We start from the raw sequence: 25,256 nt of genomic DNA on the forward strand, positions 1-25,256 counted from the left end.
GAGCTCTGGTTCAGTCGTTAGTTCATAGGTCACCTGCACAGTGAGCTATTCCCCAAGACTGACTCCTACTGTCCAGTCTCTTCTGTTTATATAGATCAACATTATTACACTGAACAAAAGTTGGCTTTCTTTGCTAGATTCCTTGCATAAGATTTATATCAAGTAATTTCCTGCTCTGCAGATATCTGGGGAGTAGAGCTCCCATCTTAATCCTCAAGGCCAGAATATCCTGTTGTTTTGATCAGAAATCAATTCTTACCCCATATATTTCTAATTATTTATTTGTACTCATCTGGCCATAGCCTTCTGTTCTACTCAACACCTCCTTATGCCTTAACCTTCCTACTGAATTGGTTTATATATTTTCTTTGTCTCCGACATTCTCAGTCATGGTACTCTTTGTTCTCGTCTGGCCATAGCCTAACCCAACATCTCCTCATGTCTTAGCAATTCCTCCTAGATTGGTTCATACATTTTCTCTCTTTTGTGTTTGGAGACAGCATCTGGACCTTAGCCTGCCATACCCCTCCTATTCACATTCCTCTTAAATGTTGCCTGAAATTGAACCCTTCGTCACCACCTTCACTGGCTGTTTATTCCACACTCACCACACCCTGAATGAAGCTCCCCTGAATGCACCCCTTAAGCATGTCATCCTTCACCTTCAACCCATGTTCTCACATTTTTGACTCACCTAACCTCAGCAAACAAAGCCTGCTTATGTTCTGATCCCTCATTTTTGTACATCTCTATCAAATCTCCCTTCATTCTTTGACACTCCAGGGTATAAACTCCTACCCTATTCAACCTTTTCCTATAACTCAGCTCCTAAAGTCCTTGCAACATCCTTCCATATTTTTGCTGCACTTTTTCCATCTTATTGATACAGTATTTTTTCCTGTAGTTAGGTGACGAAAACTGAACACAATTCTCCAAATTTGGCCTCACCAATGTCTTCTATAACTTCATGCCAACTCCTGCTCAATACTTTGATTTATGAAGGACAATGTGCCAAAAGCTCTCTTTATGTCATACAAGTTGACGCAGATGAAAGTTGACGCAGACAAATGTTGGGTATTGTACTTTGAGGACAAACCAGGGTAGGACTTCTTCAGTAAACAGACTGTTGGTCCACTGTTTTGTTTTCCAAGAGACACTGGCGTATTGCAGGTGGGCAATGCCAACAATGAACGTGTCACGCACTGCCTCATTTTCACGCTGCTACACACGATGATCTCAAAAATTAGTTTCACTTCAACTTTACCAACTTCCTGAAGAAATCATCTAATGATTCTCCTGGATTTTGCTGCCTGGTAGCCGGTAAATGTCTGGCAAAAACCTCATTGGGAGTCTTCACATATAAACTGTCCAACTTGGAGATAGAAGGATGTGAAAATTTTGACTAAGTATTCTAAAACATTGCAACTCACACAGCCTAAAAGTGTTCTGTACTTGTTTGGTATCTTGTCCTCATAGTTGTCGACATAGTTCTTGAAAATCGTATGCCAGTGTCGCCACTCCTTGGCAGCTATAGGTGAGCTGGGATCAATGTTTAAGTTCTTGGGCCTCCACACTGTCTCCGTCAAGTTGAGTAAATAGTTGTGAGAATGAAAAACTTGGTGCTTTCCAAGCTTTACTCAACTTAATTGTACAGTTACTGTCTGAAAATGTCAATGGCTAAAAGCTGATTGGAGCAAGAGGTCAGTTGACCTCAGGAGCGGCAGCAGCCAGGATCAACTAAATATGAAATGCAAGCTCATTAATAATTAAGAATAACTTCCAGGAGTTCTGGACTAAAAAAAAGACTAGAAACAGCTCCTCCTGGCTTTCATCTCCATCACTGGTGGTCCTCAAAAACCCATCCTAAGGACCACTCATCATCTCATCCACATTCAGCTTCTCAGCAACATCAGTAAATATGGGAGTCAACTTCCACATACATTAATGGTACCCAAACTTAATCTCCAGCAGCCAGGTCTGCACTAAACAGAAAATTTCTTCCAGTGAAATGTTTGGGCAACCAAAACCACCATAAACACTCTTTGCTTGATACTACTCCATTATATTACACTCAAGATTCACATTTTATTTATATTGATAACATTTAGTGTGACAACTGTCACCCCACATCTACTTCTAGACTTGGCAATTCCAACATACCCAATCAAGATATCTTGTCTCTTGCCACCAAGACATAATTATCCAAAACACTGCTGTTCCATTCAATCATCCATTCCCCTGCTTGAGCAACATCCCATTTCAAATCCCTATATGGTCTCATCCCCTCCAGTCTCACAATCCTTCTCAAATTCTTGCCCGTTCATCCTTAAGAGTCACAGATGAGAAAATGGAATTGCCACTCCATCTTTCTGCCTTTTTCATTTTCTTACTTCAAAGAAGTTTTTGGTCATATTCCCCTAATAATCCTGTGAAATACTATAGGTTACTTTGGCCAAAACAAAGGCCTCAGACAAATACAAGCAGTTTTCATCTCCAAAAGTTATAAAGGCAGAACTATACATTTGATATCTTGCATTAAATCAAGTACAAAAGTTCTGTCTGTACTTAGCTCCCTTTTCCTACTTCTATAAGTTATTGAAGGCAGATATTTCTATTTCAGAATAAAATTCTGAAGATTTCCAAGACAAAACAAATTACTTAGTTGAGAAAAAAAAACGATAGTATGAACAATTTTAATGACAGTAGAAATATTCAAATAGATCAGTAATCATTTCTAAACTATTATAATTGGAATAAGTGCAAATATGGATGTCAAAATTTATATTTAGCATTAGAAACTGTGTGAAAATAACTGCAGGTTATGCTCATAGCTGTACACGACTTCAATGAGCTCAAATATGCAGAATTACAGTACTTGACAATTTGCAGTTGCTGATCGAAGTTCAATTTCTCCTCTGCAATCATGTACCATTTAATAATAATAGTTTAATTTAGAGATACAGCACAATAGCAGGCCTTTCTGGCCCACGAGCCAATGCCACCCAAACACAATTTAGAGATACAGCACAATAGCAGACTTTTATAACCATATAACCATATACAGCACAGGCCAGTTTGGCCCTACTGGTCCATGCCAGAACAAATCCCCACCCTCCTAGTCCCACTGACCAGCCCCTGGTCCATACCCCTCCAATCCTCTCCCATCCATGTAATTATCCAGTCTTTCCTTAAATGTAAATAATGCCCTTGCTTCAACCACCTCTGCTGGAAGCTTATTCCACATGCCAACCACCCTATGCGTGAAGAAATTTCTCCTTATAATTTTCCCCCTGCCATCTCAAACCATGGCCTCTGGTTTGAATATCCCTCACTCTTAATTGAAAAAGCCTATCCACGTTGACTCTCACTGTCCCTTTTAAAATCTTGAACACCTCCATCAAATCCCCCCTCAATCTTCTACACTCCAGAGAAAAAAGCCCCAGTCAATGAGTCAATGCCACCCAAACACAACTACCTGACCAATTAACCTGCTAACCCCACATCTCTGGAACACAAGAGGTAATCAAAGCATCTGGAGGAAGCCCGCGTGATCACAGGAGAGAATGCACAAACTCATTGGAGACGGTGCCAAATTTAAAGCCCAGATCACTGGCACTGTAATAATTTTGCATTAATTGGTTCATGCTTTGTAGTTTAAAAGATAACCAGTTTACAAAATAGGTTGATGAAACTGGTCTTCCCCATCCTCTGCACAAGATTAAAACAAAGTTGTTTCAATCTTTCTCAGTTCTCACAAATTGCCTTCGACCCAAAACATTAACTCATTTCCACAGATGCTGCCTGATCTACGTGGTTAAAATGTTTTGTTTTTATTTCAGATATCTAGTACAATACATGTAGTTTCCGATTTTCATAATGAAACTACTGTACTAATGTCTGTAACCATATTCCTTCATGGTGACTAGCAGTAGGCCTTTTCACACCACCATGTAAAATGGGGATTCCCAGGAACCCTCCCATGAACTGGGAGTATGAAAATATCACCCTGGGAAAATTACCCAGGTCCACAGCCCAGGTAATTTTTGTGACCCACCCTCTACCTGAGGTATGGATCTGCATATGAAGCGTGGAAGCACTGTGACATCAGCACTTGAATGCTGCATCATCATCAAGCAATGTCAACCTCAATTTGCCTTCAATAAAATCAGTTCATTCTGCTATTTCTTAATTGCTCTATAACAGAATCTTCAGACTCCAGTAGGACTTCCTGTGAGTGCTTAATGCGTCACTCATTAAGTCATCGCTGGGGGCGAGCCCCTCCCAAATTGCCAGGAAGGGCAAATTACAGGGAATTTGACCATGGTGTGAAAGGCCCAGGGAGTCTTGCCTTCCCTGGAATTTCACTCTGGTCCAAGTAGGGTCACTGTTCGCCTATGTGTGAAAAGGCCTAATGACTCAAGTCAGCCACTCTCCTTCAAAGAAATGGACGAATTCAACTCTTTCACACTTGTATTCAATTCTTATAACCTATGCCCAACACAGTAAGCATTCAAATAGTTTTTAAATAAATTGTTTCATTTATTAATCCCATATTAATTAAATTCCCATGACCAGATCCAAAGCACAATATTCCTCTCTAGGTACTTGAAGACCGCAGAATAACTAGAGAAAAATAAAGCACCATATAAGCAATATATATTAAAATCATTGCTACTTTGCCCTCATTCTCTAAAGGGTGCTAGAGTTAATTACAAAATATTATAGTACATGCAGACTTTCACGTTTAATAAATGGAAATTAAATCCTCCAGTTCTACAGAAGATGTAACAAAAATGCTTGTGCCGTTGTAAATGCTCTCGCAACACGACCACTGATGCGGACCCAGGAGAGGGTGGATCTGACACAAAGCACTCCCAATGTCTGATCATTATGCCAATGATCCTGTGCAGGTAATAAAGGGTCTGTCAAAGGGGTTGGTGGTGGTATTTTTGTTAACAAGAGATCGGCGTCCAAAATGGCAGCCCAAAGGGTGCGTACTCTTGGGGAGCAGACGACTGATGCAGGCAATAAGAGTAGAATATGCCTGGGAGAGAACCATACAGGGGTGACCATAGAGGCAGACCAGTGAGGGGGTTCAGAGGCTGAAAGTCTCACACCAGGTTGCATGCCTCTTTAGACTAGTTCATGGGAAGCAGGAATCTATCAAGACTGGGATTTGTGAGGGTGCCAATATCGAGCAGGTCTCCCAAAGGGCCCCAAGCGTTAACAGCTTTCTGATAATATCGGAGGTGTAGAACCAGAAGCTCACGTTCACCCTTGGAACTGGCAGAAAACTGCAGAGGTTACCGAAACATAGGAGCCAAATCCAGAAAATGGTGTCTTGGAGGGGACACTTAATTCTCTTTCTCTTATTTGTAGGGGCAATGGGCAAGCAAAAATATCTAATTTTATGCATTTATGTACATAAAGGAACCTTGCAATCTTGTGCTGTCATGTACAGATGGGTGCATGCCACTATATCTTCTCAATAAGATTGCTGCTGTGAAATTGTCAGTGGAAATATTTAATGGCAAAAATATGCTTCATGCTCATTTCTGGAGTTGCAAATTTTGAAGTTGATGTCTCATGAAGATATTTAAAGTCTGGAATTCCTGCTACAATATGGCTAAAGCCCTGTTAACAGTGGATGGTGCTCACACTCACCCACAAACCACTTACTTGCCCAAGATCATCAGTCACCTCCTGCCCCATTAATGGGAGAGTCTGCAGTTCCCACATCACCCTCATGAGCTACCACAAAATCCAGAGTAGAAACAAGTTGTCCTTGATCCTGAGGCAATGCTTCCGAAAATGGGTAACAAGGATGGGATGGCACAACCTCATGAGCTACCACAAAATCCAGAGTAGAAACAAGTTGTCCTTGATCCTGAGGCAATGCTTCCGAAAATGGGTAACAAGGATGGGATGCCACAACCTCATGAGCTACCACAAAATCCAGAGTAGAAACAAGTTGTCCTTGATCCTGAGGCAATGCTTCCGAAAATGGGTAACAAGGATGGGATGCCACAACCTCATGAGCTACCACAAAATCCAGAGTAGACACAAGTTGTCCTTGATCCTGAGGCAATGCTTCCGAAAATGGGTAACAAGGATGGGATGCCACAACCTCATGAGCTACCACAAAATCCAGAGTAGAAACAAGTTGTCCTTGATCCTGAGGTAATGCTTCCAAGGATGGGATGCCACAATCACTCCCTGGGGAAAGATCTTGTAGTATCTATTAGCAAGTTATTTTTATTTTTAAAATGATTTTAGGATCAGTAGCAGAATGAAGGCAATGAATTTACAAAGATAAAAATTCAGAAGATCAATGTCAGTTTATCTGGAGAGTGAGAGAAAGAGACCAGAATAGAACAGCATTATTAACAAAATCTGATTGTGAAACTAGCACATCCAAAGAAACTGATCAATACCAATTAGTTTAAAAAATCCAAGCACAACAACAAAATCTCTCCACATGCAAGGAATGCAGACCCTGCACCCAAATTTATCCATACCAGCCAAGGTGCCTGCCTTAGTTATACCTATTGCCTGCATATTGTTCATTTCCCTCCAAACCTTTCCAATTCATTCATTTCTTCTCCACAAGAGAATCTTTTAAACATTAATGTACCCACCTCGACCACTTTCTCTGGCAGCCAATTCTATATACCCATCATCCTTGGGGACAAATAAAACTTCAGGCTTCCTTGAAGTTGTTCTCCTCTCAGCTTGTACCACTGTCCCCTAGATTTAGAGTTTCCTTACACCAAGGAAAAGACTGACTTTCCATATTACCGGCCTTTCATTAAGTGAATACAAACCATTGGCATACAAAATCATTCCCTCGAGTTCAGTACAAACTTTTCCACAATTGTATTGAAACATCACATGGCCCAATTAAGTGAAAAGGCCTTCATTTTATTTGAGCAAGATTAAATAAGACCACTTCAAATTTTACAAATAAAACTTGAAATCAAGTGTAATTGGAATTGGGTACAACACACATAATAAAGATACAATGCACTGCAATCACAAATACAAACTCACAGTAAGTTAAAACAGAAAACATCCAATGCTCAGCAGGTTAGGCAATATCTGTGATGAAAACAGATGGTTCAAATCAAAGATTTTTCAAAATTCTGAAGAAAATAGGTTTTAAGCTTCAAGGAGGGAGATGGGGAAAGAACAAAGGGAATCCCTGTGATTGAGAAGAGACCAGATATATACAAATGAGTAGAGCTACCACTTAAAATGAATCAATTTAATGGAGTCTATGAGTTATAAGGTTGGTGTCAGAAGAGGCTGGTGCTGATGGTCACTTTCAATCCATAGATGCCTCCCAACCTGCTGAGTAGCTCCATCATTCACTTACTCCACATTTTCAGCAATCATATCCTAAAATTTCAGTGTCATTCCCATTCCACTCTTCCACATGCATCTTGGCTCAACAGAGTAGCAGCAATTGACAAACTGTCACATCCTCTTTTCAGCCAAGCATCATCGCAATTTGTGTCAACACTTTTCTCCACATGCATTATGTTGTGTTGAATATTTCCTGGACTTTAAAAAAAAGTCCAAATTTCCAGTATCTGCAATGTTCCGGATTTTTGATTTTAAAAAACTGAAGCTGAACAACAGCTGTACTAGGCACCAACAACCATCCTACTCCATGGTGAAATATAAATAGCACTTGAAACAAAAGCTATATTAAACCTGCTTGCAGCTTTTTAAATTGAATTTCTAGCATTGCCTCTCAATACAGCCAAGATGTTATGAGAAACAATACTCAATTTCACAGGATTTTATTTTTCAGTTCAGTGAATGGGAATGATGCAACATTCATATTAACTTCTGGCACTACCAACAGATGACAGCTGAAAGCAGAACATCCTTCCTCATTCTTCTAAAGTGAACCAAAATATTACAAGTTCAAAATTTTGTTTTAGTTTTAAAATGATTTTGCAAAATTCAACTGTGCATTCAACTTGCAATACCCAAATAACTCGGTTGAAATGCCACAAAATCCAAACAGCACTTTGACTGAAATATTCTATTTAAACTGATCTGGCAATTCTGAAATAAGAGTAGCACAGAAGCAGGATCACGCTTTAAAAATGTATGCATCAAAACAATTAATCTCACCAAAAACAACTTTGGGGATTGCATTAACATTCAATTATTTTTGAACTATTCTCAACAATTCATTTTTTTAAAATAACTAGCCTGTGAGAAACAAGAATGGAGAGAGAAAATGCTCACTGATTTAAACATTACTTTACCTGAACTCCTCAAATGGTTAATCAAGAATGTCTCTCCAATGCTTTCTCAAGAGAGGATACCTTTTCTATTCTTCAGTACTGAAACACAAAATGAACAACTGTGAAATAGATAAGAATGAGAATTAATGGGGGTGTGGGATGGGACTATCTGCAGTATATCCCATTGCTGCATTATGCATTGCTTGCATCAGAAACTTTCTCACTACACCTCAAAGAAAGGAAAATCAAAGATCAATTCTATAGGCATTTTGATTTCCACGATCAATTGGGATGTGGGAAAAAACCTTTAAAAATGGTAAGGAATTTATTTAAAACCAGCCTTTATATAGATCACAATTAGCCTGCTTAACAGCAGTTATCCCAAAATGAACAGAAGCATTGAAAGTATTGTTTCTTCTAACCAATGTAATAATTTTCTCAAAAGTTCAAGAATACCCTCGAATTTACTTGGGATTCAAGGAATTACATTTACCCAACTTTCATGACATAGTAATCTTAGGACAAGCCTCAAGTCCACTGATAACAACCCTCAATTGGGCACACTTGTTTTAAAAAAAAGTTGGCATTAGTTAAACAAGTGTTTTAGCCAGAGTTTTTTAAAAAAATGTCATTGTTGGACATCTCAAGATCCCACTATGCCAACTCAGATGGATTCTACCTTGACATATCAAACTAGTCAAAGATATTTACATCATGGACACAAACATCAGACCATCCCCTTTAATGCAAAAAAAAATCATTAACCACATACTTAAGCAAGAGACCAAAATCAGACAACAGGTTGAAGAACACACATTTTCATTATATGCTGGGCCCTCTCAAACATGCAGTTGAGACTTTCACAGTTAAAACAACCTACATTCAGATGAGCCAATATTGTCTCTCTTTTACTCAAGGTGAAAATACCCAAATCCAAGAAACAATATGCATGAAACGAAAGGCGATCTCGTTTGTATTGATTTAGAAAGCAGCAGAAACACAACCAACAAATTCCACATTCACTTCCCCTTGCGTCAAAAGCCACAAGATCAGTATTTAGAACCACTGCACATGTCCACATCATTTTGCACTTCTGGATTCAAGTAAAAGTAGTCTTCACTGACCAAGTTATTGCACAAGTTGGACTTCAACAGGAACAGTAACTGATGAAAAACACACTTGCAACTCGCTTATACCAACTTCCTTCCCTGCACCCCCCCCCCCCCCCCCACCCCACACACTTCAACTCCACTTCCTGTAACTGGAGGCCAAATGAAAACAGTTTATTTAATGTCATCTTCCCCCATTAGTGCAATAGTCTCTGTAATGCCAACAGCACTGAACATCAACTGTTGAACAGGACTGGGATTTTGGGGGGGCAATGTTTTAAAAATTCTGGAAACCAAGGCACTGAGGTTTGATTAAAGCCGAAGACAGTGGTTCTCAACCTTTTTCTTTCCACTCTCCCACCACCTGAAATAGTAGCTTCCAAACCATAGTGCACCTATGGCAGTAGGTGCCCCCCCCACCACCCATGGCAGTAGGTGCCCCCCCCACCACCCATGGCAGTAGGTGCCCCCCCCACCACCCATGGCAGTAGGTGCCCCCCCCACCACCCATGGCAGTAGGTGCCCCCCCCACCACCCATGGCAGTAGGTGCCCCCCCCCACCACCCATGGCAGTAGGTGCCCCCCCCACCACCCATGGCAGTAGGTGCCCCCCCCACCACCCATGGCAGTAGGTGCCCCCCCCACCACCCATGGCAGTAGGTGCCCCCCCCACCACCCATGGCAGTAGGTGTCCCCCCCACCACCCATGGCAGTAGGTGCCCCCCCCACCACCCATGGCAGTAGGTGCCCCCCCCACCACCCATGGCAGTAGGTGCCCCCCCCACCACCCATGGCAGTAGGTGCCCCCCCCACCACCCATGGCAGTAGGTGCCCCCCCCACCACCCATGGCAGTAGGTGCCCCCCCCACCACCCATGGCAGTAGGTGCCCCCCCCACCACCCATGGCAGTAGGTGCCCCCCCCACCACCCATGGCAGTAGGTGCCCCCCCCCACCACCCATGGCAGTAGGTGCCCCCCCCCCACCACCCATGGCAGTAGGTGCCCCCCCCCACCACCCATGGCAGTAGGTGCCCCCCCCCACCACCCATGGCAGTAGGTGCCCCCCCCACCACCCATGGCAGTAGGTGCCCCCCCCACCACCCATGGCAGTAGGTGCCCCCCCACCACCCATGGCAGTAGGTGCCCCCCCCACCACCCATGGCAGTAGGTGCCCCCCCCCACCACCCATGGCAGTAGGTGCCCCCCCCACCACCCATGGCAGTAGGTGCCCCCCCCACCACCCATGGCAGTAGGTGCCCCCCCCACCACCCATGGCAGTAGGTGCCCCCCCCACCACCCATGGCAGTAGGTGCCCCCCCCACCACCCATGGCAGTAGGTGCCCCCCCCACCACCCATGGCAGTAGGTGCCCCCCCCACCACCCATGGCAGTAGGTGCCCCCCCCACCACCCATGGCAGTAGGTGCCCCCCCCACCACCCATGGCAGTAGGTGCCCCCCCCACCACCCATGGCAGTAGGTGCCCCCCCCACCACCCATGGCAGTAGGTGCCCCCCCACCACCCATGGCAGTAGGTGCCCCCCCACCACCCATGGCAGTAGGTGCCCCCCCCACCACCCATGGCAGTAGGTGCCCCCCCCACCACCCATGGCAGTAGGTGCCCCCCCACCACCTATGGCAGTAGGTGACCCCCCACCACCTATGGCAGTAGGTGCCCCCCCCACCACCTATGGCAGTAGGTGACCCCCCACCACCTATGGCAGTAGGTGCCCCCCCACCACCTATGGCAGTAGGTGCCCCCCCACCACCTATGGCAGTAGGTGCCCCCTCCACCACCTATGGCAGTAGGTGCCCCCCCACCACCTATGGCAGTAGGTGCCCCCCCACCACCTATGGCAGTAGGTGCCCCCCCACCACCTATGGCAGTAGGTGCCCCCCCACCACCTATGGCAGTAGGTACCCCCCCCCCCCCCACCCCAGCCCAGCCCTTAAGGAATCATGCGAGTGGAAGGAGAGCAGGTGGAGAACCAGTGGCCTAAGCCAAACCCGAGAGACTTGGGCGTCTCGGACCACTTGGCCCCTTTGCATGGCCACCGTTGGCCGGAGGCAGGGCCCAAGCCCCAGGTCCCCGGCCTGCGCCCACACCGACCTGCCGCCGCCTCCTCCTCCCGACCAGTTGCCAGCCCCTCGCACTACGGCCGAACCATCCTTGCTTCCGTCCGCTGGGCGACGAACCGAATGCGCTTTTTTTTCTGTTGTTGGCCACGGAACTCGGTCTCAAAACTAGTTCCTGGAAAACCTTCGAATCGCTGGCCTCAATGAGATTTTTTTTCCCCTCCTCCCTGGGGGCGGCGGCGCTACGAACTTCATTCACCACCTCCCCTCCCGCCTGCTCGCTTTGATGGACAGCCGAAGCGACCGCTCAGGAGCGGCCATCCGCGGCCCTGCTCGAGGGCGGCGGCCAATCGGCGGAGGAGAGGGGAGGGAGGGGAGGAGGAGTTAGGCGGGACCGCGCGCGGGGCGGGTGTGCGGTGGGTGGAGAGTCGCGCCCCTCGGGCCCGCGCGGCTGTTCCCTCGCGCCCACTCCCTCCCGCCGGCCGCCGTGGGGAGGCGACTCGAGCGGGGGGAGGAGTGAAGGGTTCTTGGAGTCACAGCGACCGCGAAGTCATCTGAGTTCCTGGCAGCGATGACGTATTCGTCCCCGTCGACGGTGCCAGGGAAAGAATTGATGGGAGTGTGTTGTCAAAACCTTTCCTTTCATGTCACGAAATGCATATGCCTCGATGCAAGATCATGCAAATTGTCATCATTTTAAAGCAAGATTTTAAACCTGTTTACCTCAGTCGACAAATTTATAAATCCTTTTTGAGACTTTTTGCTAATGCAGATAGAATTACTGAACTATGCACATCATCAGATAGGAAGAATGGGAAAGTATTGAATCACTTCTTTTGCAATGCCTTCTGGATGCTTACTCTCCAAATAGAACAAAAATGCCCCATCATGGGTTTTCCACAAGAGAATGAAATATTATTAAGAGTGTCGATTTCAAAAAAGAATCAGAATTTACCATCAGGAACGCGCCGTGAAATTCGTCGGCGGACTTTTCCATAAACCGCCCCCCCCCCCCCCGCCAATCACGAGATCAATTAAAAAAGTCAAGGTCAGGCGGCGCCTGCGGTTCGTTGTCCATTCAGGAAGCTGTCCTCGGACTTGCCTGTTCCCTGCGAGTTCCAGAGTGAAGAGGGACTGGCCTGGGCGGTGGGAGTTCCCGAGGATGGAGGCTGCTTTCTTAAGGTGCCGCCTCCCTGTAGACGTCCGTGACGGAGTGAAGTCAGGTGAGTTGACAACCCTCTGGAGATTTTTCTGCTCCTGAGTGTTGGTGGCACATCGATACCTGACAGTGATGCCACCAGCCAGAAGTTTCCGAGAGTCTTCAGTGAAGTACTCAATCTCCTCAAACTCCTTACAAAGTATAGCCATTGGTGAATCTTTGTCATGATTGCATCAACATGAAGGCTCCAGAACAGATCTTCAGAGATGTATGGATCTACTTCCATAATTACTATTTCCATTAGGGAATCAAAATTGTCTTGGTGAATTTCTATTGCTGCTGGGTTTTGGGGTCCTCCGGACTCGTAACAATTCCTATTTTAAGTTTTACTTGACTTTTGTACAGGCATTTTCTATTTATTTAATTTTTATTTCAAAAAGTCAGGTAAAACTTAAAATAGGAATTGTTATGAGTCCGGAGGACCCCAATAGAAATTCACCAAGGCAAATGGTTACTTAAACAAAATTTGCTTTTAATTTTCTTTCAACATAAAATCAGGATTAAACTGTAACTTATTACTTTTAACTTAACTTAACTTAATCCCCTTCTAATTCTAAGTGCATGTGTATATTTTCAGGAAAGTTCTTTGATTCACAGTCCAATTTCACTTCTCACTTCTCCAAGTTAATTCGTTGCTTGTTGGACACAAGCTGATTTCCTCCAACCAGTCACTTCAGTGTCTTGCCAAAGAAACTTGCCCCATCATGGGTTTTCCAAATGATAACCTCTTCTTCCAGGTCACCACAGAATTCCTCCTATTGCTCTTATTTCAGGAGAAACAATCTAGCCAGCCATTTATTCTTGTAAAGACTACAAGGGGTTTCAACAGGCTGAACACAGAACTCACAACCTGTCTTCAAAATGGGGTTTTTCCACAAGCTTGCCAGTTTGTTGTGTTGCAGACCCAAAAGCCACTGCAAAACTCTTGAACTGAATTCTCTCTCTCTTTGCAAAACCACATGACCTCTCTTAGAACAACAAATTGCAACCAGACAGATTGCTGGCACTGGAATCAGTTTATTGAGCCTGGCCATCTGTTGCTTTCAAAGCAATAGTCCATAGCTCTTGCACTTCAAATGAGATGTGTTTTGTAAGCATCTGTTTATGAAGTGACCTAAAAAATAAACCTCCACAATCTATCTCTTTTAAAGACATATCTATATATAATATAAAAGGTACAAGGACTGCCTAAAGAAATCTCTTGGTGCCTGCCACATTGACCACCGCCAGTGGGCTGATAACGCCTCAAACCGTGCATCTTGGCGCCTCACAGTTTGGCGGGCAGCAACCTCCTTTGAAGAAGACCGCAGAGCCCACCTCACTGACAAAAGGCAAAGGAGGAAAAACCCAACACCCAACCCACCAATTTTCCCCTGCAACCGTGTCTGCCTGTCCCGCATCGGACTTGTCAGCCACAAACGAGCCTGCAGCTGACGTGGACTTTTTACCCCCTCCATAAATCTTCGTCCACGAAGCCAAGCCAAAGAAAATATAATATACTCCATAACAGAATATACTGATTTTTTTGCAAAATACACATTTTCTGCTTCAACTTAATTTTATTCTTTGAAAAATATTAAATACCTAGCTCGTCAGAATTTGAAGATACTGTAAATTGGTAGGGTTAAGAATGTAAAATAACAGAGTTCAACCACATGTGAGATTATGCATTATCAAGTTCACTGCTGCACTCCATCTGCCAGAACTTGATCTGATTTTAAACTCCCTAATGATTCTCCACAAGGACTACTATTTCTTCACAAACGTACTGGCCAAGCATCAAAATTGAAATAGAGAATGAAAAGCAAAACATCTGCTAAAAGCTGAAAGTGAACAGGGGCTATTTGTCAGACCTCTTGACTTTTGCATTGTTTCTGATCAGATAGGTCCTGACTGGCATGCGTTTGCTGGTAAACTGTTCTGGCTCTGATCCCTGCACTGCTTGGAATTTGAGAGCCAGTTACAGTATATTGCAGTTTGATGCCTCTTCAGCAGAAGTCAGGGGCTACAGCAACCAGTTGTGCAATCAACATCCGAGGTTTAGACATTGTCGGAAGGCAATTAAAAGCAACTGAAATAAAATTGAGGTACTGCGACAATTGAATTTAATTACTTAATGGATCAAAAGCTCCTGTAAATAGTTCTAATCGCCATTATTATGTACTGAAGTGAGTGTATCTTTCGCAAATTTTACTGTCCTGACAGCAGCTTAACATGGTGGTGAGTGACCTCAGAGAATCACACGTTGGTTCAGTGTTTCTAACCACACAAATCAATTGTACACATTCCATTAACGATTCCAAGGATATATTTTCCTGGACAACATCTAGTTAGCTAAATATAGCTTTCATAAAAGAGGACCCTAGGTTATTCATCAACTGTTGGTTATATTCTTCTTTCTTTGGCTTGGCCTCGCGGACGAAGATTTATGGAGGGGGTAAAATGTCCACGTCAGCTGCAGGCTCGTTTGTGGCTGACAAGTCCGATGCGGGACAGGCAGACACGGTTGCAGCGGTTGCAGGGGAAAATTGGTGGGTTGGGGTTGGGTGTTGGGTTTTTCCTCTGGTTATATTACTACTACTGAAATGCCTCTTACATCTCTTTGAAAAAGTAAATTAAGATGAACTTCCTTACTTAGGTAAATTATATTTAAATACAATGCCTGTATCTTAAAACAGTAGTTTTTCACAACATAACTCTATATATCAACAGAAAAAAAAAGAAATCATGTGCTTTCACTGAACATAGAGCAAAACAATTGTTTTACTTAAAAATAATGATCATGAGTTTATTGTCATATACATTGTAGAATGTACATATGATCTGAAATTCTTACTTGCTGCAGCTGAACAGGTGTTTTGTACATAAAACCTACAAAAACAGCCAAAGATTTTAAATTAGCAACACTAACAGTACAGTAGCAGTCTTTGCTACCTAATTACACCCAATTAACCTACAACCCTTGTATGTTTTGGAGGGTGGGAAGAAACCAGAACATCCAGAGGAATCCCATGCAGGCACAGGGAGAACGGTCAAACTCCTTACAGACAGCAACAGATTTGAACCTGGGTCATTGGCACTGTAACAGCATCGTGCTAACTGCTATGTAAACCATGTCGCCCCAAGACAGCTAATTTAACTAAAAAAAACACAATAGATGGATCAGAAATATTTGTAATTATTCTCGTGCAAGAAAATGTAACTTAGCAATAACGCTGTTGGAGTAGTCCATGATTAGTTACCTCGAGGAGGTTCAAGAGCCTGATAGCTGTTGGAAATAAACTAATCTTGAATGTAGAGATGCTCATCTTCAGTCAAACCTATGACCAAATGTAGCAATTAGAAGACGGTAATGATGTTGGCTGCCCTCTTGAGGCAGTACCTCACATAGATATCTGCCCTGGATGGGAGGCGGGAGTCCGTGATGGAGCTATCTATGTTTGTTACCTTCAAGAGCGTTTTATGTTCCCAAACCAGGCTCTGATGCTCCCGTAGAAGTCTGATAAACATGCTAAAAATCCTCACACTCATTCAAAGCAGAGACATTGGTGTGCTTTCTTCACGGCCCAAGAGAAGTCTTCTGAAATGTGGACTCCCAGAAATTTGAAAGGTCTAAATCTCTTCACCCCATCCCATCAATGCAGCCAGGTGCATGGTTCTTCAGTCTCTCCTTCCTAAAATCAACAAAAAGCTTCTTGGTTTTGGGGAAGTAGGGAGCAAGATTGTTGTTCTGGCACCACCCAATCAGATACTCGATCTCCATTCTGTATTTATTACTTTCAGTTATTCAGCCAACAACAGCAGTATCATCAGGAAATTTGTGCATTGAGTTGGAAGTGAACTTGGCATTGCCATCATGAGTGCACAGAGAGGAGAGCAGGGGAATAAGCACGCAGTGTTTTGCTGGTATGATGATATTGAATGCTGAGTTAGCCCTGTAACAATGGACAACAACCTAATGTAGGTGTGGTCTAGGTGATCTAACGCAGAGTGAAGGCTCAGCGTGATGGCATCTGACATTGACCTCAAGGTCAAGGTTCCTTTTATTTGAGGTAACATGCATGAGAATACTATAACTTTGATGTGCCATGAGCCTGGCACCCCTAACAGCAGGAGAAAGAGAAGAAGCGAGAGAGAGAGTCCCTTCAGAGTCACTGAGTGTCCGTGGATTCGCCTCCAGCGTTCCCGCAGCCTCTGCAGCCGCATAGACCCCTGCTCAATTCATTGGCCACCCGAGCTCCGGATCCAAATTTCCAATGTGATCAGGCAGCCTTCAGGGCACGAGGCCCTTCCGGAGCCCTTCTTGGCTTCAGCACCCTCTTGAATCCTGACTCCAATATCTGGTTCCCCTGAGCCAATCTCCAGCAGCCTGCAGCTTGTAAATCCCTGACTTTAGGTCACCTGGAGCCTATATGGGTCCTTGGGTGACGACAGGTAAATTGAAATAGGTCCTTCTTGAGATAGGAGTTGATCCAGTCCATAATCAACCTCTGGACACTGGCCAATTCTCAATGGGGTACATCACTTGGCTCTTCGCTGTATAATGGATGTCTTTTTAAAGCATCTGTGGACTCCTGACTATTGTTACAAGAGGTTGATGATGTCCACAAAACCTCCCGCCAGTTGGTGCAGATGGACACTCAGTGACTCTGAAGGGACTCTCTCTCGCTTCTTCTCTTTCTCCTGCTGTTAGGGGTGCCAGGCTCATGGCACATCAAAGTTATAGTATTCTCATGTATGTTACCTCAAATAAAAGGAACCTTGAGCTTGAGGTCAATGTCAGATGCCATCACGTTGAGCCTTCAATCTGCATAAGATCACCTAGACCACACCTACATTAGGTTGTTGTCCATTTGTTACGGGGCTAACTCAGCGTTCAATATCATCATACCAGCAAAACACTGCGTGCTTATTCCCCTGCTCTCCTCTCTGTGCACTCATGATGGCAATGTCAAGTTCACTTCCAACTCAATGCACAAATTTCCTGATGATACTGCGCACAGATTTTAAGGATATCGTTTGCATCAGACATTTCTTCACATTGATTAATTGTCATAGTCAAGACTTGAAGCCTCTAAGTCAGTGGTTTCCAAACTTTTTCTTTCCACTCACATACCACCTTAAGTAATCCTTCTGCCATAGGTGCTCAGTGATTAGTAAGGGATTAAAGATTAATCCCTATGTAAAATTATGTAACATTAGAATGTAACATACATGGAATTCTTTATCTACAATAAGGAAGGCAGAGAGTTACCATTTTGTCCGGCACCAGTCACTGGAAATACTTAAGGTGGGATGTGAAAGAAACTGACTAAAAACCACTTATTATCTGCTCGGTTTCATAACTCTAAAGGAAATGGACCACTGACAATTTTTCTCAAGCAAAATATTTCAGTAACAATTGGGTCTAGAGTGGTAGTTCTCGACCTATTTTTTTTCCCCACTCACATAGTGCCTTAAGTAATCCCTTACTAATCACAGAGCATAGGGAAAGAAAATGCGTACAAACCACTGCTCTAAGTTAAATTACTTTATAGTTCTATCAAATGTCCTTGAACAAACTCAAATAAAAATTCAAGTTTTGAAAGAAAAAATACAGTGAAAAAATGTGAAATCTACAGCAAAATAACTCCACCATTTTCTGTGTAGTATTTGGGCCTACATTTCATTACCTTTGAAAAGGTAATGATGAGCTGCCTTCTCAAACCACTAGCAAAGGAGCCCTCATAATGTTGTTGGATAAGGGGCTCCAGCATTTCTACCTTATGTTTATGAAGGACCAATGATATGGCTACTTGATCAGGATCGTATGCTGATAAACCTATGCTGTTTGTTTTTCTAGAGATGGCAGTATTATCACAAAAGACTTGGCAAATAACTTGTCCATGCTAAAGGCATGGCTTGCCAGATATGGAGCAAGTAAATCTTTAAGTTCATGCATGGAGTAAGTTGCTGGGCTGGATGGTGTTGCAAACTATTGCCGTTGCATCACACACCTGAATTGTGCATTCTCAATAATAGAACCTATTTGGGGAGTCAGGAAGTGAATGACTCAATGGGGAATACCCAGTCTCTAATGTGTGCTTTTAATCAGAACATTTAGGTGACTGATCCAGCTAAGCTGGTGATTGGTGGCGAGCACAGAACATTGACGGTGAAGGACCTCAGCTCGGGAGGTCCTGTCTAAAATTATTAGATTAAGATGATTTTAAACAACAAGCGTGTTCTTTTTTATTGAAAAGCTTTCTTTTTTCCTTAATATTTTTTTACCATGGTTAATAATTATTAACAACTATCTATCCCTAAATACCCTTGAGTGGCGGTGAGTCTCTTTCTTTGATGGAGCAATGGAGGGAATCCTTAAAGAGTTCCAAAATTTTAACCTGGTGACATTGAAGGAATTGTGGTATATTTCCAAATCAGATCGCTTCCCTTGTAACTGTTGTCCTTATACTCTTGGGCCAAAGAATCAACATTTTTGGAAGGTTGAGAATACCTCATCTTGTAACCAGTCTAAGATCAACCCACCCGTTCTCCATTAACATTAAATTAAATACGGCTCCTGATGTTCCACTTGATAAATAGATGCCATCGCTATAATTGAACTTTTAAATCTGTGTTCAAGACTACATTGAGGACTGGATTCCAATTTTCCCGGCAGAGTTCAGACTGAACATCGGTAATCTTTGTCCGTGAAGCCAAGCCAAAGAAAAAAAGAAAAGAACCACTTGATTGCATATGTTGACACCTTCTCAAGCTGCTTTTGATTGATTGGTCTGATGTAATTATATTAAAAAATACTGTTGTCTGGAATAGGAAATAACACAGTTGAAAATGGATTAAACTCTGAGACCATTTATGCAGTCTGAGCCCTTAGCACCTACAGCACAACTCTTCATCCGTTCATTCAGTAACTGGAATTGCACAAAAGTCTATGCATTCCTAGTTAGTGCCATAAATTATTATCAAGTATTATCCATCACATTAATCTTTGGTTCTCAAACAAAGATTTGTCAGACCAAGTCTCTCATAGTATGCCATCTGGTATGAATATGTCTCATTCCATGTTTTATTTCTGATGAAATGCAGTTGCAGAGGCTGTGGGAGTGCTGGAGGCAAATCTAGAACACTCGTTGACTCTGAAGGGATCCTCTTTTGCTTTTCTTTCTCTCTTACTGTCAGGGGCACCAGGCTATCCTAATGGTGACTCTTTGTCTTACGGCAGGCAGAAGGGAATTTCATGTAATAGTACATGTTCTGTTCTATTACATGACAATAAAGGAATAATGAATCGTGACGGAATTGTGCTTTTTTAATTTTTAGTTATAATATATATATATTTTTTTTTAAATTAAAGTTATTTTGTGGGACTTGACACAGGGACACACAGACACACAATTATACTCAGAGAGAGAAGCCATTTTCAGAGTCGTAAAGTCTGATAAGCAACCACAATCAACTGGAAGTGTTTCTTCATTGAAATATCTCAGACAATGCTCAAGGAGGACATCTAATTAAACAAAAGGCTCTTTGCTTGTTTACCTGACAGCTGTGTATACAAGGAAGCCATTTGCTGGTTAGTCAGCAGACATATCAGAGGCATTGGCTAGTAAAACTTATGGAAGAGATAGACAGGAATGATGTCATGTCATGTGGAGACTTCAAGACAAAATATGAAGGAACTAATTTCAAACTGAAGCCAGAAGATGCCTTACCATCTGTAAGGCTTGGCCATCCTGTAAGTCACATAGGATTGACCAGAAAGTGACCAGAAAGGTACTGTTACATGTTACTCCTGATTAAAGGAGAACACAGAATAAGCGGCTTTTGAAAGAGAATGACCACTTCCAACTGCCTCTTATAGAGAGAGAGAGAGAGAGAGAGAGAGGGCAGTCTTGTTGTGTTCATTTCTACATGGGCACTTCATGAAACCCTTGCCTGGGTTTGTGAAATCATTGTGGAAGACAAACAAAAACTGAAAACCCCATGCGAGAGGGGGAAATCTTTCGTATGAAGAAACAATTCTCTGAAAACAACTCCACAAGAAATTCATGCATTTTGATAAATCTTAGGCCTCAGACTTTCTCCATAATTGCTTTTGAACAGCAGTAAAGACTGAGTTTCAATGCAAAAGCTTTCTGAGAATAAACTTTAAAATCATCTCTTCAGAATTAAGCTTAAACTATAATGGTTTGGGGTTTGTCCCATCCACACACACTCACACACACACACACACACACACATGCATGTGCACACACGTGCACTCATGCATGCACACATGCACACGCACGTGCGCGCACACGCATACTCACATACACACACACATGCATACACCTACAGACACGCCACACGCGCACTTACACACAGACGCACACACATTCAAACGTGCACACACACAGCACACACACACAGACACACAAAGGCACATACGCACACACACACACACACACACACACACACACTTACAAATTTGCACATAGTGGTGTAAGTTGGAGTTAAGTAAGAAGTGTTATGATACTGATAATTATTAATAAAAATAATTGTTTTGAAGATACCATTCTCTTGGTGAATTTTTATTGCTGCTGGTTTAGTATGTAACAAATCTTGACTCTTTTTCTTTTCCTTCATGAATCCTAAATGTTACGTGTCTGAAGGTAAGATTTCCAATTAAACACTTTCTTTACATTGAAGAATTTATGGTTTGATTTCAAATCATCTTGAAGAACAAGACTTCTTGATAAATCAAATTTGCAGTTCTGTCAGTGAATCAATCAACATTATATTTGTTTTGTTACCAAGCCGTATAGATTAGGAAAACATCGTTTAATCCCAGTTGTGTGCTGAATTGATCAGCAATTGAATCCAAACTAGGAAAAGAATAAACAACCATAATTTAGCGCTATGAATAAACAATTATTTGAAAATTTGAGTCCACATATGTTAGCTGAGAACAAGACTGTACCACTTAATAAAGTGTTCAGTGCTCATTGTCCTTGGTTCACTGCTGAGAATATACCACCTAGCTGAGTTGCTCGCATTTTAGTACAGTACTGTACCTTCGGTGAAATCCATTTGAGGGAAAAAGATGTAACAGCATAAAATAAACTTCAATATGTCCATTGTCCTTATTAATTCATGGTTTTGTTCTTATTTATATTACAACTTGTGGGATTTGGTTGGAGATGGACTAGCAGATTTTTTTGGATAATTGGATGTTATTTCTACTAATCAACATTCCTTGATTCATCTTTCCAGATGCTCTACAATGTGATAACACAATGCAATCAGCCTTAGATTGAAAAGGAGCTTAGAGACCAAAGCCCAGGTGAGTGTAAAGGGAATGTGAGTCCTGAACTGAGCCCCAAGTGGGTAACAGGGCAACTGGGGTTAAGTGAATGGAAGGGGAGTGAAGCAAACATTACTCGGTGAGCCAAATGTGAAACCAACAGGATTTGTAATGGTCAGGTATCAGATTATCTATGAAGCAGCTTAATTTGCCCCACAAAAGTCTACTTTTCTATACATGTCAACAACACAAATGAAAGCAAAAATACCACACAATGTCCGACAGCCTCCAGCCAAAAGTAATTTTACATTGCTTGTAATTTTTCATTATTTTAACAATTATAGTGGAAAAGATTATTCATTACATTGGATTGTCTTTCAAAATATCACCTCAATCACAACGTAAGTTTATTTCAATTTCACTCTAGATTTAAACAAAGCAATTCTTTTCAGAAATACAATTGTTACAGCTCATGAGGTTATTAAGGTAAACCAGTTCCAAGTAAAGGGGTCCTATTAGTCAATTCCCCTTTCCACATTTCTTTGAAAATTATTGTCTTGAGTGCTTATTGTTTTCCCCAGACTTACAGGCAGTAAATTAGCAATGACGCAATGTTTCCTCACAGCTGCCACCCCCACAACCTTTGTGTATAAAAATGTTCACCTTTGTGTTTGAACCATCTGCACTAATAATCTTGTTTATTTCCATCGAATCTTCACTCAGGCTTCTTTGCTCCAAGATCAAATTCTCCAGTCTAACCTTATGGCTGAAATCCTTCATTACTGTTCTGAAAACATAGAACATTGCAGCACAGATCAAGCCCTTCAGCCCACTATGTTGTCCAGCCTATATAGAACATAAGACATAGGAGCAAAACAGACCACTCAACCCATTGAGACTGCCCCACCATTTAATCATGAGTTGATCATTTTCCCACTCAGCCTCACTGCCCGGCTTTCTCCCCATGACCTTGGATACCCTGGCTAATCAAGAACCTATCAATCTCTACCTCAAATGCACCCAATGACCTGGCCTCCACAATGGCCTGTGGCAATGAATTCCACAGATCTACTACCCTCTACATCTCTGTTCTAAGCAGTTGCCCTTCAATCCTGAAGTAGTACCTTCTTGTCCCAGACTCTCCCATTAGGAAACAGCCTTTCTATATTCACTCAGTTCATGCCTTTTAACATTCAAAATGTTTCAATAAGATCCACTTTCATTTTCCTATGTTAAACCGGCCCTGACTCTGCTCTCAAGATTGACCTTCCAAAGTGCACTTATCTGGAATGAACTCCATCTGCCATCTATCCACCCAATTCTGCACCCTGTCTGTAACCCACTGTATCTATGACAACCTTCTACATTATTCACAGCACCTCCAACCTTCAAGACATCTGCAGACTGACTGACCCCAAGTCAACTTTGTCAAGTTCTTCTTCCAAACTTCAACGAACTGGTCCATTGACCTACAGGCTTTTTAACGAATAAGCTGATGCAGGTATGCTCAACAAATCGTATTTTACAGACAACATGCAGAACTTCACTACTACAATTCCTCAATGTGTCCTCCCACTGACACAAATGAAATAATTAAGTGGCTGAACTGTGGTATATAGGTCAAAGAAAGTAGGCCTTGGTGCCTTCAGCTTTGATTTCAGATCTCAAATTAGAATCAAGCCAAAAATGGACAAGACAATCTCCTTCCACTCTCCTTTAGCTGAACAAGTGCTTCTTTCTTGAACAACCTTTGGAAAAAGTACTAAAACAGGAAGGGGACAGAATGTACTTGGCTTGGTAGCACCATCACAGCCCATGTCCTGAAGGTTATAGTTATCAGACTGGGTCACATGCAATCATTGACAAGGAGTCTGTGCTCCTTCCATTAGCTATTTTATTGGCCACCACAAGGTGTACTGGAACTGGGAATCGATTTGTTGATATTATATCATGTAGTTCAGTCTATTGTGGGCTGGTTTTGCAGTTTAACACGCACATTGTCCTCGGTGGAGTTTTGTTATGAGTATTTTTCATATTCTTGGCACTGCTTCCAAGATTTGCTTCTCACTTCCTCATGAAATTGGGGTTGATTGTGATGGTAGAGTAATGGGTATCCTGGAGTATGGAGTCACAGATTACAGAGATGTAGATTTTTGCTGCACTTTGGGGGAGTGACCTTGGTGTGAAATTTGGGCTTTGGAGTATATACTCATGTATTAGTCGATCCCATCTAATAGTTGAGCCCTCCTTTTTTGGCTCAGAAATCACGTGTTTTCCATATGACCCATGTAAAGTTGACCTCCCTATTTTTGTTTCCAGCTGCCTGTCCATCTGAGCTCCTCAATGTCCTGGCTGACTGCCCATCTGACCTCCCAACGCTCTGACCATTTTTCCCATCTGAGCTCCTGATGCCCTGACCGTCTGCTCACTGGAGGTCCCGATGCCCCGTCTGCAGACCCTCATCCCAGCCACCTGCCCATCTGAGCTCCCAATGCCCTGGGCATCTCTCTCTCCTAGGCCCTGGTTGCCTGCCCATCCTAGCTCCAGACACCCTGAACACAGACTTACCATTTAGTTCCGGTCTTCCAAGCTCCCAACACCTTGAACGACACAAGTACTTTGCACAGTCAAAAGTATGACCCGTTTAAAAGGTGACCCCCCCGCCCCCCCCAAATTTGATGCCAAAAATTGCTCCAAAAATCTCAACTGTACATGAGTATATACAGTAGATGTTTCTTCCAGGTGTGTGTGTGTGTGTGTGTGTGTGTGTGTGTGTGTGTGTGTGTGTGTGTGTGTGTGTGTGTGTGTGTGTGTGTGTGTGTGTGTGTGTGTGTGTGTGTGTGTGTGTGTGTGTGTGAAACAATACAAAAGGTAAACCTACTTCCTCTTGTCCTCACCAATCTACCCATGGCAGATGCATCTGTCTGTGATGAAACAAAGTCCTGTCTTCACACTGTAGTGAACTGGGATTCACTAGAAGTGTCCTGTACTGACGACTGGTCCCATCTCCCGGCTCTACCCCCGGGAGCCCGTCTATAACCCCGGTTTCCTGCCTAAAACCTGAATCCCTCTGAAGCCTGTTCATGAACCCTACCTGTGTTGTAAGCTAATAAAAGTGTTAGTTCTCCCTCCAGTTGAGTGTGAGCTTTTATCTACGCTACACACACCAAGGAACTATTTGTTCCATAAGAAGCAACAGAAGGGTACTCTGGAAGCAGCACCGGGAATACTTAAAAATGATAAGGTATAACCTAGTGAAACTGCACGACAGCACTGCATACATGAAGTGCAAAAACTTTATGCAACAG

At 42.9% G+C, this 25,256-nt stretch overlaps 1 protein-coding gene across 4 annotated transcripts in view; it reads right to left on the reverse strand.

Annotated features, from left to right (window-relative positions):
• The window catches only part of stat3 (signal transducer and activator of transcription 3 (acute-phase response factor)), a 45,635-nt gene extending 33,930 nt beyond the window's left edge, over window positions 1-11,705 (reverse strand). For 2 of the 4 annotated variants that reach the window (XM_069907252.1, XM_069907253.1), the window contains exons 1-2: window positions 11,478-11,705; window positions 8,283-8,360 (exon numbers count right to left, since the gene is read on the reverse strand). The gene's annotated coding sequence lies outside the window, so the exon portion shown is untranslated. The remainder of the gene's footprint in view (window positions 1-8,282; window positions 8,361-11,477) is intronic. The other 2 variants (XM_069907255.1, XM_069907254.1) reach the window with 1 other exon arrangement.
• Between the last annotated feature and the right edge of the window lie 13,551 nt (window positions 11,706-25,256).

Source organism: Narcine bancroftii, chromosome 12 (genome assembly GCF_036971445.1).
Source record: "Narcine bancroftii isolate sNarBan1 chromosome 12, sNarBan1.hap1, whole genome shotgun sequence".
NCBI lineage: Eukaryota > Metazoa > Chordata > Chondrichthyes > Torpediniformes > Narcinidae > Narcine > Narcine bancroftii.